Source organism: Dendrobates tinctorius, unplaced genomic scaffold (genome assembly GCF_039654945.1).
Source record: "Dendrobates tinctorius isolate UK_male_01 unplaced genomic scaffold, ASM3965494v1 ptg000245l, whole genome shotgun sequence".
Taxonomy (NCBI): Eukaryota; Metazoa; Chordata; class Amphibia; order Anura; family Dendrobatidae; genus Dendrobates; species Dendrobates tinctorius.
In genome coordinates this window covers 7,376,033-7,393,846 of record NW_027361912.1, presented here as the reverse complement: position 1 = coordinate 7,393,846, position 17,814 = coordinate 7,376,033, and positions in this window count along the sequence as shown.

Sequence of the window (17,814 nt, the reverse complement as noted above, 5' to 3'; positions counted from 1 at the left end):
TCCGGTGTCCCGCGCTGCATTCCCGGCCTAAGCGTTCCCAGTAATGCCTTGCGGCAAGGCCCTGTAATGACGTAGTCTCGCGTGACTCTAGCGGTCTCGCGAGATCGCTATAGCAACGCGAGACTATGTCATCACAGGTCTCGCAAGGCATTACTGGGAACGCTATGGCCCGGGATGGCAGCGCGGGACGTCGGAAGGTAAATATACCCCGATTTTTTTATTTTTTTTAGCATTTTAACATCCTATCTTTTACTATTGATGCCGCATAGCCGGCCTCAATAGTAAAAACCTGGTCACACTTGTCAAACACTATGTTTGACGAGTGTGACCAACCTGTCAATCACTTTCCAAGCGATGCTTCAAATCGCTTGGAAAGTGCTTGAACATCGCACGCAAAAATCGCAGCAAAATCACGATCATAATCGCGGTAAAATCGCGGTGAAATCGCGGAAAAAAACGCGCGATTTCTGGGAAGGAGTCCGGTTTTTAGTGAGCGTTTTAAAACGCTACGTGGGCACATAGCCTTAAGAGCATTTCCATTATCTTTTTCAGTAGAAGAATCATTTGTTTGTTCTTTCCGTCTTTGATATTCATCTAAGAGTCTGGTCTTCACAAAATCTAATGTGATGTCTTTTTCAGGTCTTGTCTCTAGTGCATTTATTAAAGCAGTATATGAATCCCGTAAACTGCACAATAATATTGCTGCTACATGGCTTTCCTTAATATCTTCATCAATTGATCTCAGCTGTGATATCACTTCCATAATAGAGAATATGTACTCCTGCATGTCATTGTCTGCACTTAGTCTCATACTGTAAAGCTTTCTTAACAGAAATAACTTGTGATTTAAACTGGGTCTTTCATGTAGTATTCTCAGTTCTTCCACGTTCCTTTTGCTGTATCCTCATTACTTATGCGCAATAATTGAGAATCATCCACTAATAGGCTGATAGTAGCTGTTGCTTGCCTATTTCTTCTATCCCACGTCTGATTATCTTTATCAGGTCTATCTGTAGTTATTACTTCCCATAAATCATCTTTAGACAATAACATCTCTACTTTGAACTTCCATAACTGATAGTTCTCATTATTTTGCTTAGCTACTGCGAGTTTTAGCTCTGTGCTACTCATTATCTTTAAAGTGTCTTACTTATTTGTAGAGAATTGTACTGAAGAATTCTTCTGCATTCACCAGGGTCTTTGCTTGAGAGTTCAGGTGTCCTGGGTATCTGATATCCTCTGTGCTTTGGATCCTTGGTGAGTCTCTGGGATTCAATGTGCCTGGGATTCTGTGTCTGGGATTTTTGGTGCCTGGGCCCATAACCTGTTGCACAGCTTGTTTGCACAGCTCCTTGAATACCAACAGCTGCAGTAATAATCCTCACAGAGCAGATTACATGGGATAACAAGGTTTTACTTGTCAGAGCATGAGGTTAAAGAAAAAAATGCTGCATCATCAGAAGTAGAGAAATCAAAACTGAAACTAAACACAAAAGACATTTCTCTTACAATACATTAAGGCCTCTTTCACACATCAGTTTTTTGCCTTCAGGCGCGATCCGGCTTTTTTTGGAAAAAACGGATCCGGCAAAATGCAATGCCGGATCCGGTTTTTCCCCATTGACTTGCATTAGCGCCGGATCGCGCCGGATGGCATTGCGTTTCATCCGTTTTTTGCCGGATCCGGCAACTTGTCTCATTCCGGCGTCTTGAAAAAACGTCTACTGTAACGTTTCTTGTCTCCGGCGAAAAAGCCGGAAGCGCCGGATCCGGCGCTTCCAGCTTTTTGCTACAATGAAAGTCTATGGGCACCGGAATGCGCCGGATCCAGAAAAAGACGGATCCAGCAACCGGATCCGGTTTTTTTAAGTCTGCGCATGCTCAGATCCAATTGGCCAGCCGCCAGGAACAGAGACGGATCCAGCAAAAAAACGGATCCGTTTCTACAGTTCTCCAAAATTTATGCCGGATCCGTTTTTTCTAAAAAAAGCCGGATCCTGCCTGACGGCAAAAAACTGATGTGTGAAAGTAGCCTAACAAGGAAACTTTACACATCGCCATCTACTGTCAGATCAGCATAAAGTCCTCTTTAACATAAACCATAAGTCCATTTCTGTTGCATTTGCCAACACGTAAGGGGTCCAATATGGTCCTGGAAAAGATGGCATCCTGGATCCTGGCAGCAGTGGTGATTCCTCGCGGTCCAGTGTAGTCCTGGAATAGATGACGTTTTGGCTTCTGGCAGCGACGTTGATTCCTCGTGGTCCGGTCAGTGATCGGTGTTAGGAAGCGATGAGCTGGATGGAGCACAGTCTTTCCCCATGTCAGCGTACAGGGACCACGAGCGACTCGACTCAGGTACAAAGGGAAACCCCTGACAGCCCATGTCCCAAATCTCTCATTGATGCGAGCGCGCGCTTATGTCCTGAATGAGCGTCCTGTCACTCACTGTCAGCAATGCCAGTGGGGACCAGGTACATCGTTGTGGGCAGTCTTTGTTAGCAGCTTTTAGCCTCTGCTGGTTTAGGCCTGCTCTGGCAGTTGGCTTTTCCGCAGGAGCCCTGACACTGCCCTCCTGCGCGCTGCACTTTCCCGTGGCAACTGATTTCTCGCGAGCTGTGGCCTTTTTATCTTAGCCACGCCCTCTACTCCTAGGTGCAGAGGTCGATCCGGGGCCTTAAGTTTTCCCCCGTGAAACCTGGGTGCCAGCCCCATCAGTTCCGGATTCGTCAAGGAGTAGGTAGGCCTGGTCGGGTCTTCTTCTTACAAAGACATTAGAAGAGGTTCATAAAAGCTTTCTAAAAGAAAACCCTTTGTTACCCATAGCAACTAATCATAGCACAGTATTCATTTCTTTCTAGATGAAGGCCCGATGCTATCGCATCGGGAGGGTGCTAATGTCACGATGGGGACAGGATTTGCAGCGTTGAGAATCTCTCCCCTCCATGTGCGCACCCACCTATCCACTCTCTCTTTCCCCATGTGCTGTCTTCTCCTGTCTGTGCTCTCTTTTTTGACCTGTCTGCCCCATGTGCTATCCCCCTTGTTTGCTGTCTCTCTCCTTCCTGTTCTGTGTTCTCCCCTCATGTGCTGCCCCATTTGAGTTTTTTGCCCCCTGTGCTCTGTCTCTCTCACCCCTGTATCTAACCGTTGTGGTGTAGTAACCACTGTGTCTGCTAGGGGGCGCTGTGTGGAGGTCCCAGGAGAAAGGATGAATGGCAGAATGTTGAATGGCCGTTAGGTATCTCAAATTGGGTGGCTTTGAGATGGAGACTTATGTATGTGTGATCAGCAAGGCCTTTGCTGAGATGCTGATTTAATATGAGAGGGAGAAGTCTCCAGGTAACTAGAGAGTTGGGGGGACCTGGTTACCTACAAACCCACCCAAGGGGTGTGTTTAAAGCATGGTTGTAAAGAGTGTGAAAATGCCTGAAGGACCTGTGATGAAGTCAGAGTCATGTGACCCAGTGGGCGTGGCTATGAACGATATAATGTGGCCAGGGTGAGTCACAACGCGGTGAATGCAGGGACCTGGTTGGTCCAGAGCGGAAGGTCCTGTGAGAGTTGTCTCCTGGCTAAGAGCCTGTGGAGTGGCTGTGTGTAACAGCTGCCAGCATCTGCGAGTCCCCGAGGAGAGAGTGGATGTCTGCAGCGTGGAGCAACAGCCATGAGGAAACCCTGACGTGGGTGAGATAATGATGAGGCTGAAGAGCCTATATATGCTGGACATTGCTAACAGAGGGAAACTCTGTAATGGATGCTATGCTGGTGAAATGAACTGTCTGTTGCTGTGATGGTTTATGCTGCATAATAAAACCGCATGGACTGCTATGTTTTTTTGGAAAACCTGTGCCGGAAGTGATTTGTTCGCTGCCTAGTGAGAATCCCCTACTTAAATGACAGCGCTACCTTACATTTCATGGAGAAAGCTATGGGCAGTGTTGTAGCCTTGTTGCTGGGAGCAACGGAAGAGGACTGCAAAGCCGGTTGCTAAGGGCAACGGTTTCCAAAGGTGTATGTTGCAGTGCTGGCAACGCTGAGTGTTGTGAGTTCATTTTTCCCTTCACCATTGAGGTCTCATGAACTCCCTCCTCTAGTGAAAGAAGGTAATGAGACTGATTACCAAACACCTGGGCAGCTGGATGATGACTGGGTGGCTGGAATTGAGGACTGGATATAAGGCTGCTGACGCCCTTCTTCCTGGCTGGTGATTTTCCTGCTGGATTCTTGGAGACCAGTCTGATTCCTGTATCTCAAAGCTAAGTTTTCTGCTCTGCTTTGTACTCTTCAGTTTTGTTTTTGTTTTGCCTTGTTTTTTGGGAGTTCTGCCATCCCCGGCCGGGGGTGAGCTGGATTCCATTTTTGCCTCTGATCTGTTGATATTTTGCTCTGTCTTCAGAATATACCTGAGTGCTGATGTAGTCTTTTGAAGCCTAGCGACTTCAGGGCCTGTTTTTCCTATCAGTCGGTTGGCTCATTTTGATAGGGTTTTTGCGGATGGCAGACAGCAGCTTTCCTATCCTGTCCTATGTAGTTAGCTTGGGCCCCATCATTTGCTCAACCTACCTTTCTATCTGTGTTAGTGTTTTCATCTTGCTTCACCGTCATTATATGTTGGGGGCTGCCTATTGCTTTGGGGTCTGCTCTGGGGCAGTTTAGTTTTTCCCCTTTCTGTCTTTAGGCTATATAGTTCTCCGGCTGTGATCGAGGGGTCTAGGGCACCGTAGGAACCCCCACGGCTACTGCTAGTTGTTGTGGATAGGTTCAGGGGTCTGCAATCCGATAGCTTCCAACCTCTCTGGTTTTTCTGGACTTAGCTGGTATTTTGTTTTTTCCTCCTTTGGTGACTCATCATAACAGAATCACCAGCCATACTGCAGATCCTAGGGTACTCAATAGCAGGAGAGAATTGTAAAAAAAAAAAAAAAAAAGGTGTCAGAATTTTTTTTCTTTTTGTGTGTGCATATTTTTTCCTCTATATCTCTGAGGCCGTAGGGGGAATTTTTCTCTCAATGGAGATGAAGCAATTGTCCGATCGTGTGGAGCAGCTCGCTGCTGAAGTGCGGGGAATTTCCGCCTATCTTGCTCATTCACATGCTGCTGAACTAAAGATTCCTTCTCCTGATGTATTTTTGGGGGATCGGTCTAAATTCTTGAATTTCAAGAATAATTGTAAATTATTTTTTGCCTTGAAGCCTAACTCGTCGGGGAACTCCGCGCAGCAGGTTAAAATTGTCATCTCTTTGCTGCACGGCGATCCCCAGGATTGGGCGTTTTCTTTGAAACCTGATGATCCTATTCCGAATAATGTGAATGCATTTTTTCAAGCCTTGGGGTTGTTGTATGATGAACCTAATGCTATTGATCAGGCTGAAAAGACCCTGTTGGCATTAAGCCAGGGTCGGGATTCGGCAGAGTTGTACTGTCAAAAATTCCGAAAGTGGGCGGTCCTTACTACCTGGAATGATGGTGCCTTGGCAGCCCTCTTTCGGAAGGGTTTGTCAGAAACTGTAAAAGATACTATGGTGGGATTTCCTGTTCCCTCTGGTCTTGATGATTCTATGTCATTAGCCATTCAGCTGGATCGGCGTTTACGTGAACGCAAAACTACACGAGAGATGTTACCACCTGTTGAACAAATGTCTGAACCTATGCAATGTGATAGTTTTGTCTAGGACGCAAAGTCAGGAGTTCAGAAGGCGTAATAAGCTGTGTTTTTTTTGTGGAGATGCCTCGCATACTATTTCTGTCTGCCCTAAACGAGAGAAACGATTTGCACACACGTTTTCTGTGGGTGGTGTTCAACCTAAGTTTCTTCTGGCAATTACTCTGATCTGCTCCCTGTCCACATTTTCCGCCAAGGCTTTTGTGGATTCAGGAGCAGCTCTGAACCTGATTGACTTGGATTTTGCTAAACGTTGTGGATTTCCTATGACACCTCTGCGGACGCCTATCCCTTTGAGGGGTATTGATGCTACTCCTTTGGCGAAGAATAAACCTCAGTTTTGGACCCAGGTGGTAATACGAGTCGCCCCAGACCATCAAGAAAATTGCAGATTTTTGGTGTTGCATAATTTGCATGATACCATTGTTCTGGGGTTTCCCTGGTTGCAAATCCATAATCCAGTTCTGGATTGGAAATCTTTGTCTGTGGTGAGTTGGGGTTGTCGGTGTGCCCTTAGTGATGCTCCTGTTTTCTCCACCTCTCCCCAGTCACATGATGTTCCTGACTATTTGGCTGACTTTTATGATGTATTTAGTGAGAATGAGTCTGCGTCTTTGCCTCCTCATAGGAGTTATGACTGTGCTATTGAGCTGAACCCGGGGTGTAAATTCCCCAAGGGTCGGCTTTTCAATTTATCTGTACCCGACCACGAGGCTATGCGATCCTATATTAAGGAGGCATTGGAGAAGGGTCATATTAGACCATCCTCTTCACCCTTAGGTGCTGTTTTTTTTTTCGTGGCTAAAAAGGATGGTTCATTAAGGCCTTGTATTGACTATCGTGCCCTCAACAAAATTACTGTTAAATATCAGTATCCGTTACCCCTGATTTCTGATCTATTCTCCAAAGTTAAAGGTGCTTGCTGGTTTACCAAGCTTGACCTCAGGGGGGCGTATAATCTTATTCGCATTAAGCATGGGGATGAATGGAAGACGGCGTTTAATACTCCGGAGGGACATTTTGAGTACCTGGTGATGCCTTTTGGGCTCACTAATGCCCCTTCTGTCTTCCAGTGCTTCATGAACGATATATTCCGAGACTTTGTGGATACATTTTTGATTATCTATCTGGATGATATTTTGATCTTCTCCAAGAATTGGGACTCTCATGTGGAACATGTTCGGACTGTGTTCCGGATTTTGAGGGAGAATTCCCTGTATGTCAAGGGATCGAAATGCCTTTTTGGGGTACAGAGGATTTCATTTTTGGGATTTATTTTGTCTCCGTCAACTATTGAAATGGACCCGGCCAAGGTACAGGCCATTTATGATTGGGTTCAGCCCACTTCTTTGAAGGCCCTCCAGAAGTTTTTGGGTTTTGCTAATTTTTATCGGAAATTTATAGCTAATTTTTCTGGTATTGCCAAGCCATTGACGGATTTGACTAGGAAGGGTGCTGATGTGCTGAATTGGTCTCCGGAGGCTGTTTCTTCCTTTCAGGAGCTGAAGCGAAGATTCACTTCTGCTCCGGTTTTGCGGCAACCTGATGTCTCACTCCCGTTTCAGGTGGAGGTGGACGCTTCTGAGATTGGTGCAGGAGCGGTGTTGTCCCAAAAAGATCCTGTGACATCTAAAATGAATCCTTGTGCTTTCTTTTCCCGAAAGTTCTCCCCATCCGAACGTAACTATGATGTGGGGAATCGGGAACTGTTGGCCATGAAATGGGCATTTGAGGAGTGGAGACATTAGATGGAGGGAGCCAAACACCAAGTCGTGGTCCTTACTGACCACAAGAATTTGATTTACCTGGAGACGGCCAAGCGCTTGAATCCTAGACAGGCTAGGTGGGCCTTGTTTTTCACATGTTTTGATTTTGTGGTCTCTTTTTTTCCGGGCACTAAGAATGTCAAGGCAGATGCCCTCTCTAGGAGTTTCCTTGCTGATTCTCCTGTTGTGACTAAGCCTGCTACCATCTTAGGCGAGGGGGTAGTTCTTTCTGCCATCTCACCCGATTTGAGATGTGCTCTGGAAGAGTTTCAGGAGGACAAACCTGAGCGTTGTCCCAGTGGAAAGTTGTATGTTCCTGACCAGTGGAGGAAGAGAGTGATGTCTGAAGTTCATTGCTCTGCATTGGCTGGTCACCCAGGTATTTTTGGTACTAGAGATCTGGTGAGTCGATCTTTTTTGTGGCCCGCCTTGTCCTGTGATGTCAGGAAGTTTGTGCAGTCCTGTGGGACTTGCTCCCGGTCTAAACCTTGTTCTCGCTCTAGTGGCTTGTTGATGCCTTTGCCGGTGCCCAGGAGGCCATGGACCCATATTTCAATGGATTTTATCTCTGATATGCCTGTCTCTCAGAGAATGACTGTTATTTGGGTGATTTGTGATAGATTCTCTAAGATGGTCCATCTTGTACCACTCCCTAAGTTGCCATCTTCCTCTGAGTTGGTGCCCTTGTTTTTGCAACAGGTGGTTCGCTTGCACGGGATTCCTGAGAACATTGTATCTGACAGAGGAGTTCAGTTTGTGTCTAGATTTTGGAGGACTTTCTGTTCCAAGCTGGGAATTCAGCTGTCCTTCTCCTCTGCGCTTCACCCTCAGACCAATGGGCAGACGGAGAGAACAAACCAGACTTTGGAGTCGTATCTGAGATGTTTTATTTCTGCCGATCAGGATGATTGGGTTTCATTTTTGCCCTTGACCGAATTTGCTTTAAATAATAAAGCTAGTTCTGCCACTTTGATGTCACCTTTTTTTGTAACTTTGGTTTTCACCCTCAATTTTCTTCAGGGCGGGTGGAGCCTTCTGCCTGCCCAGGTGTTGACACTGTGGTGGAGAGAATGCACCAGATCTGGGACCAAGTAGTGGATAAGTTGTCTCTCTCCCAGGAAAAGGCCCAGTGGTTTTCCAACCGGCGTAGGACCGTTGGTCCCCAGTTTAAGGTGGGTGATATGGTTTGGTTGTCATCAAAAAATATCGCTATGAAGGTGGCTTCTCCTAAGTTTAAGCCTAGATTTATTGGACCTTACAAGATTTTGGAGATTATTAATCCGGTCTCTTTTCGGTTGGCTCTTCCTGTCACATTTAAAATTCATAATGTGTTTCATAAGCCCTTGTTGAAGAGGTTTGTTGAACCAGTAGTTCCTGTGGTGGCACCTCCTGACCCTATATTGGTTGAAGGTAACATGGAATATGAGGTAGAGAAGATACTGGATTCCCGTCTGGCTAGACGGAGACTCCAGTATTTGGTTAAGTGGAAGGGTTATGGTCAGGAGGATAATTCCTGGGTCTCTGCCTCTGATATTCATGCCGAAAGATTGGTGTGTGCCTTGGCATGGATGAGGGTTCGGTGACCCCTCAAGGGGGAGGTACTGTTGTGAGTTCATTTTTCCCTTCACCATTGAGGTCTGATGAACTCCCTCCTCTAATGAAAGAAGGTAATGAGACTGATTACCAAACACCTGGGCAGCTGGATGATGACTGGGTGGCTGGAATTGAGGACTGGATATAAGGCTGCCGACGCCCTTCTTCCTGGCTGGTGATTTTCCTACTGGATTCTTGGAGACCAGTCTGATTCCTGCATCTCAAAGCTAAGTTTTCTGCTCTGCTTTGTACTCTTCAGTTTTGTTTTTGTTTTACCTTGTTTTTTGGGAGTTCTGCCATCCCCGGCCGGGGGTGAGCTGGATTCCATTTTTGCCTCTGATCTGTTGATATTTTGCTCTGTCTTCAGAATATACCTGAGTGCTGATGTAGTCTTTTCAAGCCTAGCGACTTCAGGGCCTGTTTTTCCTATCAGTCGGTTGGCTCATTTTGATAGGGTTTTTGCGGATGGCAGACAGCAGCTTTCCTATCCTGTCCTATGTAGTTAGCTTGGGCCCCATCATTTGCTCAACCTATCTTTCTATCTGTGTTAGTGTTTTCATCTTGCTTCACCGTCATTATATGTTGGGGGCTGCCTATTGCTTTGGGGTCTGCTCTGGGGCAGTTTAGTTTTTCCCCTTTCTGTCTTTAGGCTATATAGTTCTCCGGCTGTGATCGAGGGGTCTAGGGCACTGTAGGAACCCCCCATGGCTACTGCTAGTTGTTGTGGATAGGTTCAGGGGTCTGCAATCCGATAGCTTCCAACCTCTCTGGTTTTTCTGGACTTAGCTGGTATTTTGTTTTTTCCTCCTTCGGTGACTCATCATAACAGCTGAGCCAGGGAGGCTGACGGTCGGGGAAGCCACTGCCCGGCTGTGGTTCTGGAACAGTGGGGCGGCCAAGTGAGTAACGCACTGTCCGGATCAGTGAGTCCAGTGCGGCTGTTTCCCCAGGAGAAAGAGACTGGTGTTTGCTAGGATACCTCTGCGGTAGAGGGGTCCGAGAACCTGCGCGGCCAGCAGGTGACGGTCGTGAAAACCGTGTTGTACTGACCAGGGTCAGTGAGAAAGAGACTGTGGATTGCTATAGGGTGCCTCTGAGGAGAAGAGGTATCTGAGGACCTGTGTGGCCGACACAGGCAACAGACTGGTGTTCGTGTGGTACTGACTTGGGTCAGTGGGAAAGACTGTGCTCCTGGAGGGTTCATTGAGCAAGGTCCTGGAGGGTCAGTGTTTGGAAGATCCCTGGAGCACGTGGCATGACCTTGGACCTGGTGAGGCGTAAGTGTTGGGCAGTCTCAGGCAGAGACAGATGCCCTGAATAGCACCCGCTAAGCCCCTGGACCTGGTGAGGCCGGTGTGTTGGGAAACCCTGGAAAGAGGGTCTGCTCCCTGAATAGCAACCGGTGCGCCCTGTGTGTTGGATGGTCTCAGGCAGAGACGGTACGTCCTGAGTAGCACACAGACAGGACATGTGAGTTTTGTGTTGGTGTGGCCGGTGTGTTGGGAAACCCTGGGAGGAGGGTCGCTCCCTGAATAGCACCCGGTGCGCCCTGTGTGTTGGACAGTCTCAGACGGAGACGGTACGTCCTGAATAGCACTCAGAAAGGACACGTGAGTTTTTGAGTTTTTTGTGTGGTGTTTTTCTTTTCTTCTTTTCTCAATGCAGGCTGCGGTGGCTCAGTGGGAGTCAAGAAGGTGACAAGCGGCTTCCAGTAACTTGGCGGGGTTACGAAGGGGACTAGCGGCTTCCGGTGGATCGACGGGTCCACAAAGACGGCGCAGCAGGAGCTGCAGTGACTCCAGGAGCTGTGGTGGTGCCAACAAGGACTTGTGTAGTATCGTTACGACATAAACGGTGTTGCGTGAACTGTGGTCTGAGAAGACCGGTATAACGGACATGGGGAGATCCCGAAAGGGGGTGGAGTCCCAGAAGGGGGCGGTGACCCAAATCGGGGTGGTAGATAGACTTTCCGGGTAGTAATGACGGGCCCCAGGTGTGTACCGTGATGCTGTACCAGGAAGGAGTCTCTGGTAGGCTGGACTCAAAGAGTCAGGTGACTCTGACAGGAACTCCGCTCTTTTATCTCTGACCAAGAAAAACGTCAGAGTTCGCTGCGTCCACGAGGTCGTTGTAAATTATAAGGTGGAGAGTCCTGATTGAGATGAAAAAGGGGGAGTGCTAAGGCGGTAGTATGCTACCAAACTTAGTGCGTACCTATGAGAGGCACCGGGACTATGTCATATTTGAATATGAGGGGCAGGAGGGTAGTGACGTTTCTACTGTGGGGCTAGCAGACACTGAGACGCTGACGCCTCCTAATGTGGACAGGCCAGACGTAGGGGAGACCGGAGAAAGAATGACGTCGGACGAACTAACTGACCTGACGTCACCTGAAGGGTACAACGGTGTGAATGAGAAGGGTGTGGTAAACAAAAAGAGCGGAGCTGACATACAGACAGAGAGTGTCTTGGGAGTTTACCTTACGGTGTGGTGTGACTGTGACGTGTTATTGCCAGTAGCCACCCCAGGACAGAATGTAGTGCTGTGCTGTGCTGACTGAAACTCCTGACAGGACTGATGGTAACCTAATCGAGAAGATAACGGGAGTAGAGACACAGTCAGAGGGTAACTGGGGGGTTCACTCGACTGACGGGCTAAGCCAGGGGTACCCTTTGACGATATAATTAATGAAATAACGGTGTAACACATGCTGGCCAAAAGAGAACAAGAGCAGGAGATAGAGTTATTAAAAAAGACAGTGAAGGAACATCTCGAACGAGAAAGTGTGATGAGACAAACGGCCAAGCACAGAGTGGAGGAGCTCGAGAAAGAAGTCTTGAAGCTCAGAGGTCACCTGTCACCATGGCACAGCGTGAACAACACCTTAAGAGAGGATGTGGTAGGGCTTGAGAAAGAAGTCTTGGAGCTCAGTGGTCACCTGTCAATGTGGCAAAATGTGAACAAGACCCTTACGGAAGAAATGGAAGAACACAGAGTAGCTAAAAGTCTTCTGCGGGAGAAGTTGGATGAAGACTTACCGCGGGTGAGCGCAAGTGATAACAGGACAGAACGGCCAGTAGCCCTCGTGGCAAAGGGTCATGAAGTGATCAAATCGTGTGAAGTTGGTGAGTTAAGAACGGAAGATGACCGTCACCCGGTTGGGTCAACGGCAGTGAGGGAAGTGTCCATGGTAAAGCTAGAGCCTTCAGTCCAGGAAGAGAGCAAGACCACAACCTTCCAGTCGATGATTGATGAACCAGAGGACATGCAAGAAGCCTGTGCGGAGGAAGGTGTGCATGAGGCTTTCAAAGAGGCGGTCAAAGCGTGTAAGGTGCGCTGGGCACCTGAGACTCAGCAGTTGGTGATAGTATCGGACAGAGAATATACGTCAAACCGAGTAGCTGTCCTGAAAGAGATGCATCTACAATATCTCCACACCAAACAGCGGGTCAGGCAGAGTAATGTGAAGGCTGCTCGACGCCTAGAGTTAGCAAGGGAGGCTATGGATCAGCTGGGTTTGCGGAAAGATGTGGTGCCGGTACCCAAAGCTCTGATTGGGATAATCATTGGAAGATCCGGGAAGGTAATGCAAGACCTTGTAAATATCTCCGGTGTGGTGAGAGTGAGGATCCCTCCTGATGATGAAGATCAAGTATCCAGTGAAGTGGGTAGGATTCCCATCCTGGTGTTTGGCTCCATGGAGAGCCTGAGACTTTCAGATGCTCTTGGAGTATCGAGTGGGGTACCTGCAAGAGATTGAACAGTTGAGGCAGGACTGCCGGCGAATTAATAAAGAAGTACGGAATACCAGGTGGCGGCCGCCTGCAACCCAACAAGATGTAAGGACCCGAAGAGTTCCGCCAAGAAGTGACAGGGCAGATGGCCGAAGAATGTCAGCAAGTGGTAGTTCGACTGGCAGGATGACGTTGAGAGACCGTAGTTCCTGTGAGACCCTCAATGAGTCAGACTCAGGCCAGACAGTAGGCCTGATTAGGACTGATGACCATACCAACCGGGGGAGCTGGTCGGGGAACGGAACAAACAGAGAGAGGAAGGTGGTGACTGGACCGTGTCTGATGACGCAGACAGACTGTAACTGGAGGGTCAAAGATCAAGACCGATATTCTGACCGCTGGGGGCGGGGGAGGCCTAAGGTAGAGAGGAGGCCGTATGACAGATGGAAAAGGTTATCTCGACCTGTGGGGCAAGGTGTAATGAGTGCCCAGTCACGAGAGCCTGATGTAATGTTGTGTGTTCAACCCCACAAGTTTGAACAGAGGGTCGAGGTGTGTGGTGTAGTAACCACTGTGTCCACTAGGGGGCGCTGTGTGGAGGTCCCAGGAGAAAGGATGAATGGCAGAATGTTGAATGGTCGTTAGGTATCTCAAAGTGGGTGGCTTTGAGATGGAGACTTATGTATGTGTGATCAGCAAGGACATTGCTGAGATGCTGCGTTAATATGTGAGGGAGAAGTCTCCAGGTAACTAGAGAGTTGGTGGGGCCTGGTTACCTACAAACCCACCCAGGGGGTGTGTTTAAAGCAAGGCTGTAAAGAATGTGAAAATGCCTGAAGGACCTGTGATGAGGTCAGAGTCATGTGACCCAGTGGCTGTGGCTATGAACGATATAATGTGGCCAGGGTGAGTCACAAGGCGGTGAATGCAGGGACCTGGTTGGTCCAGAGCAGAAGGTCCCAGGAGGAGAGTTGTCTCCTGGCTAAGGCTAACAGCCTGTGGAGTGGCTGTGTGTAATGACTGCCAGCGTCTGAGAGTCCCCGAGGAGAGAGTGGATGTCTGCAGCGTGGAGCAACAGCCATGAGGAAACCCTGACGTGGGTGAGATAATGATGAGGCTGAAGAGCCTGTGTATGCTGGACATTGCTAACAGGGTTAAACTCTGTAATGGACGCTATGCTGGTGAAATGAACTGTCTGTTGCTGTGATGGTTTATGCTGCATAATAAAACCGCATGGACTGCTATGTTTTGTTGGAAAACCTGTGCCGGAAGTGATTTGTTCGCTGTCTAGCGAGAATCCCCTACTTAAACGACAGCGCTACCTCACACCGTGTACAGAACATACCACATCTCCAGGGCAGAGGAGGAAGCAAAAGACAATACTGACATTACAGCAGGAGATCACAGAGGATACATTTTGTGGGGTAAAATATTGTTTAAAAACAGTCAGTGAAATATTTTACCTCACAAAATGAATCCTCTGTGATCACCTGCTGTAATGTCAGTATTGTCTTTTGCTTTCTCCCCTGCCCATGAGATGTGGTATGCTCCATACTGTCAGACACAGACAATTTTTAAAATGATCTTTCAGTCGTGGGGAAACCCCTTTAATGTGACCGGCTTCCTCTGCCTGTAGACACGTCATGCATCTGCCGCCGGGATCAGCCGAATGATTCACTGCGCCTGGGCGGAATTCGCGCAGGCACAGTGCGACGGTGTTCCGCTGGTGGTACCGCGTAAGAGGCTGTGTGTGAGTGAGTGTGATTGGTGCGTATGGCGTATAGAGTGTGTGTGTGTGTGGTGCGACGGTGGTACCAGTAGCAGTTTCCATATTGAGACACCCATCACTTGGGTGTCCCAATAAGGTGGTCGGTGAACTTCCTCCACTTGGAATTCTGGGATACGGTGACATCTGGACAGAACAGGAAATGGAAACATTACAAGGCAATTATATAAATAGATAAGACTATTGAGAAATAAAATCTGTGATATGCTACAGTTGTGGCCAAAAGTATTGACACCCCTGCAATTCTGTCAGATAATACTGTTTCTTCCTGAAAATGATTACAAACACAAATTCTTTGGTATTATTATCTTAATTTAATGTCTTAAATTAAAAAAACACAAAAGAGAATGAAGCAAAAAGCAAAACATTGATCATTTCACACAAAACTCCAAAAATGGGCCAGACAAAAGTATCTCCGCTCTTCGCTTAAGGAGGCCATTCCGAGCACAAAAGGTGCAGGCCCGAATATATTTTTTAACATCCCGAGCCCTGTGCGGCCACCAGTAAGACCCTGCCAGGAGTTTTGTGGTCTGCATATAGCCGCAGTGACCACCCCTCCTGGATGTGTGTGCCCAGGCAAGAACCTTCGGCCGACGGTGGGGAGGAATGAGGGTCTTACCCGGCGGTACAGAATCTGGCCGTTGCGGGGCACAGTAGTTCTGAGACCCCGCGTGTTGACAAACAAGGCCGCGACTGGAGTCTTGTGCCGGACACGCCTGAAGAACGGCGCGAGACACCTCCATGGGCTCTGGAGGTGGAACCTCTGGCTCGGGTAGTTCCAGATGTTCAAAAAAATTGGGAGCCGGAGTAACCTTCCGTTTGGATTTAGCACGCTCCATACCGCGCTCCGAAAAATGGAGGTCAATGCGGGTGGAAATGGCAATCAGCTCTTCCAAACTGGCAGGAACCTCTCTAGTCGAGAGATCATCTTTTACGCGCTCCACCAAACCTCTCAAAAACACAGGGATGAGGGCTTTATCGGACCACTCCAACTCGGAAGCCAGTGTCCGAAAACGGACGGGATACTGACTAACCGAGAGAGCACCCTGAGTCAAAGCTAGAAGCTGAAGAGAGGTATCGTGCGTGATCCGTGGACCGAGGAAGACCTGCTTAATAGCTGTTAGAAAGTGAGCAGCGGTCCGGACCTCTGGGTCACCACGCTCCCATAGTGGAGTAGCCCACTCCAACGCTTTGCCCGACAGCAGGGAAACAATAAACCCCACCTTGGCCCGTTCCGTAGGGAATCACGCAGCCAGTAACTCCAGCTGAATGGAGCACTGGCTGATGAAACCCCTACAGGAGGCACCATTGCCAGAAAATTTATCGGGCAACGGGAGGCGGGTAACTGTCGGCGCGGGGGAGGACGTGGACATATGGGAAACCGCGTCTGTGAATGCCTTTACAGCAGCTTCAGTGGATTGTGCAGCTGAGAGAGCCCTCTCAAGAGTGGCCAGCCGGCCCTCAAGCTGCCGAATACACTGTAAGAGTTGCTGCTGTTCTGCCATCACTAGCCAGATCCTGGCGCTAGTAAAATGTTAGGAACGGCGGAACGCACTAAATAAAAATATAAATAAAGTGCGTTCGCCGCTCGGGGTCCACCGTGCAGTCGGTGAAATAAATGCTGCTAAGTGGTGGGAGGAGCAATATGGCAGTATTGCATACAGGGTTAAACTCCACCAGGTGTGCAGAGCAATCTCAGTTAAACTCACGGAGATGCCAAAAGTGCAAAACAAATAACTGAGGCTGGTGTAGTCACAGTACTCAGTAAAAAATGCACACACGGTATCCGGTCACAGGAGTAGCCCAAGACGGCGGCACTACGTCCGTCTAGACCTACCGTGTGCGCGGCGTTGCAACTGCGAATGCAATGGAGGCTGCTACTGCAGTGTGGCATGGACACTGCCGCCAAATGACAAAGGTAAGGCGCAAGCGCAATGTCGGACGCTAGCAGCTGTGCAAGTTGAAGCAGAGGAGCACAGCAGTAAGTATGACTATACTAGTGCATGATGGTACAGCCATGCGCGCCTTTTATAGCAGCCAGGACCTTCTGCACGCCTCCAGATCTCTGAGATGGACCAATGAGAACTGGAGCGGGACCTGAGCACATGACTCCTGATCTCCAATGGGAGATCGTCCCATGAGCGTGCCCAGTAAGAGGACAAAAGGACTTAGCCTCAGGAGAGATTTGCTGCAAGGCAATCTCCTCTGCAATCTCCTCTGCAGTGGAAAGATAGGAGGAGAGTGCAGAATGTGAGTATCTGGATCCCTGCTGAGTAAACGCAGGAATCTGACTCCTAACATGAAGTACTCCTTTCCAACACTCCGCCAACGTATGTGCCTTTTCTGAACGTCTCCTCTTATAGCGCCTTTGAGTGAAGTACTCCTAGTACTGAGTTACACTGGAGTTCTTCCTGCCAGATGTTCCTAATAACTCTACTTGTATGGCAGACAGCTGTAGCCTGCTTCGGGGACTCCTTGCTACTAAGTCCCGGCTCACTAATAGGTTGCTGTTGTGCCCCCAAGTCTTGAGTGGGAATAAAGTGGTCACTACTTCTATTCCTCCGGTGTCTGCTGCAGGACCATTAGTATGCGTACAACCTCAGGGACCGGACCCCGGCCTTGCGCTTAGAACTTGAAAAGGGTTCTCCACTAACCCTAGTCCTTGTTCTCGTATTCTCCTCATGCTCTGTGCTAATCCTTCTTCCCAATGGAGAATCAAGTTTCCTTTCTCTGTCTCTTTCCTGTGCCATGAGACCCAGATCACTGTGACCTGCTGCAGCACTTCCTTCTTCCATCCCTCTCCCAGGGATCTTCTCTGTCTCACACTCTGTCCTTCTACATCATCATTCACTGACTGAATGAAAGACTGACTGACTCAACTCTTCCCGCTCTTTTATGTGAACTAACTCCACCCGCCTCCCAGCACGTTTCGTGTTCCAAGCAGGGAGCCACCAATGGGTGCTTTGCTACACTCCAAGCAGGGAGACGCCGAATGTTGTGAGCTCATCTGTTCATTCACCTTTTGTGTCCGAGGATCTCCCTCTTCTGGTGAAGGAAGGTAGTGAGGCTGGTTTGGATGAAAGAAACCAAACTTCTGATCAGGTGGATTGTGACTGGGTAACGGGAACTTCAGACTGGATATAAGGCAGCCGACGCCCTTCTGAGTGGCTGGTGATTTCTCTGCTGGATTCTTGGAGACCAGTCTGATTCCTGCTTCCCAAAGATAAGTTTTTTTGCTCTGCTATTGAGCTTATTAGTTTTGGTTTTGTT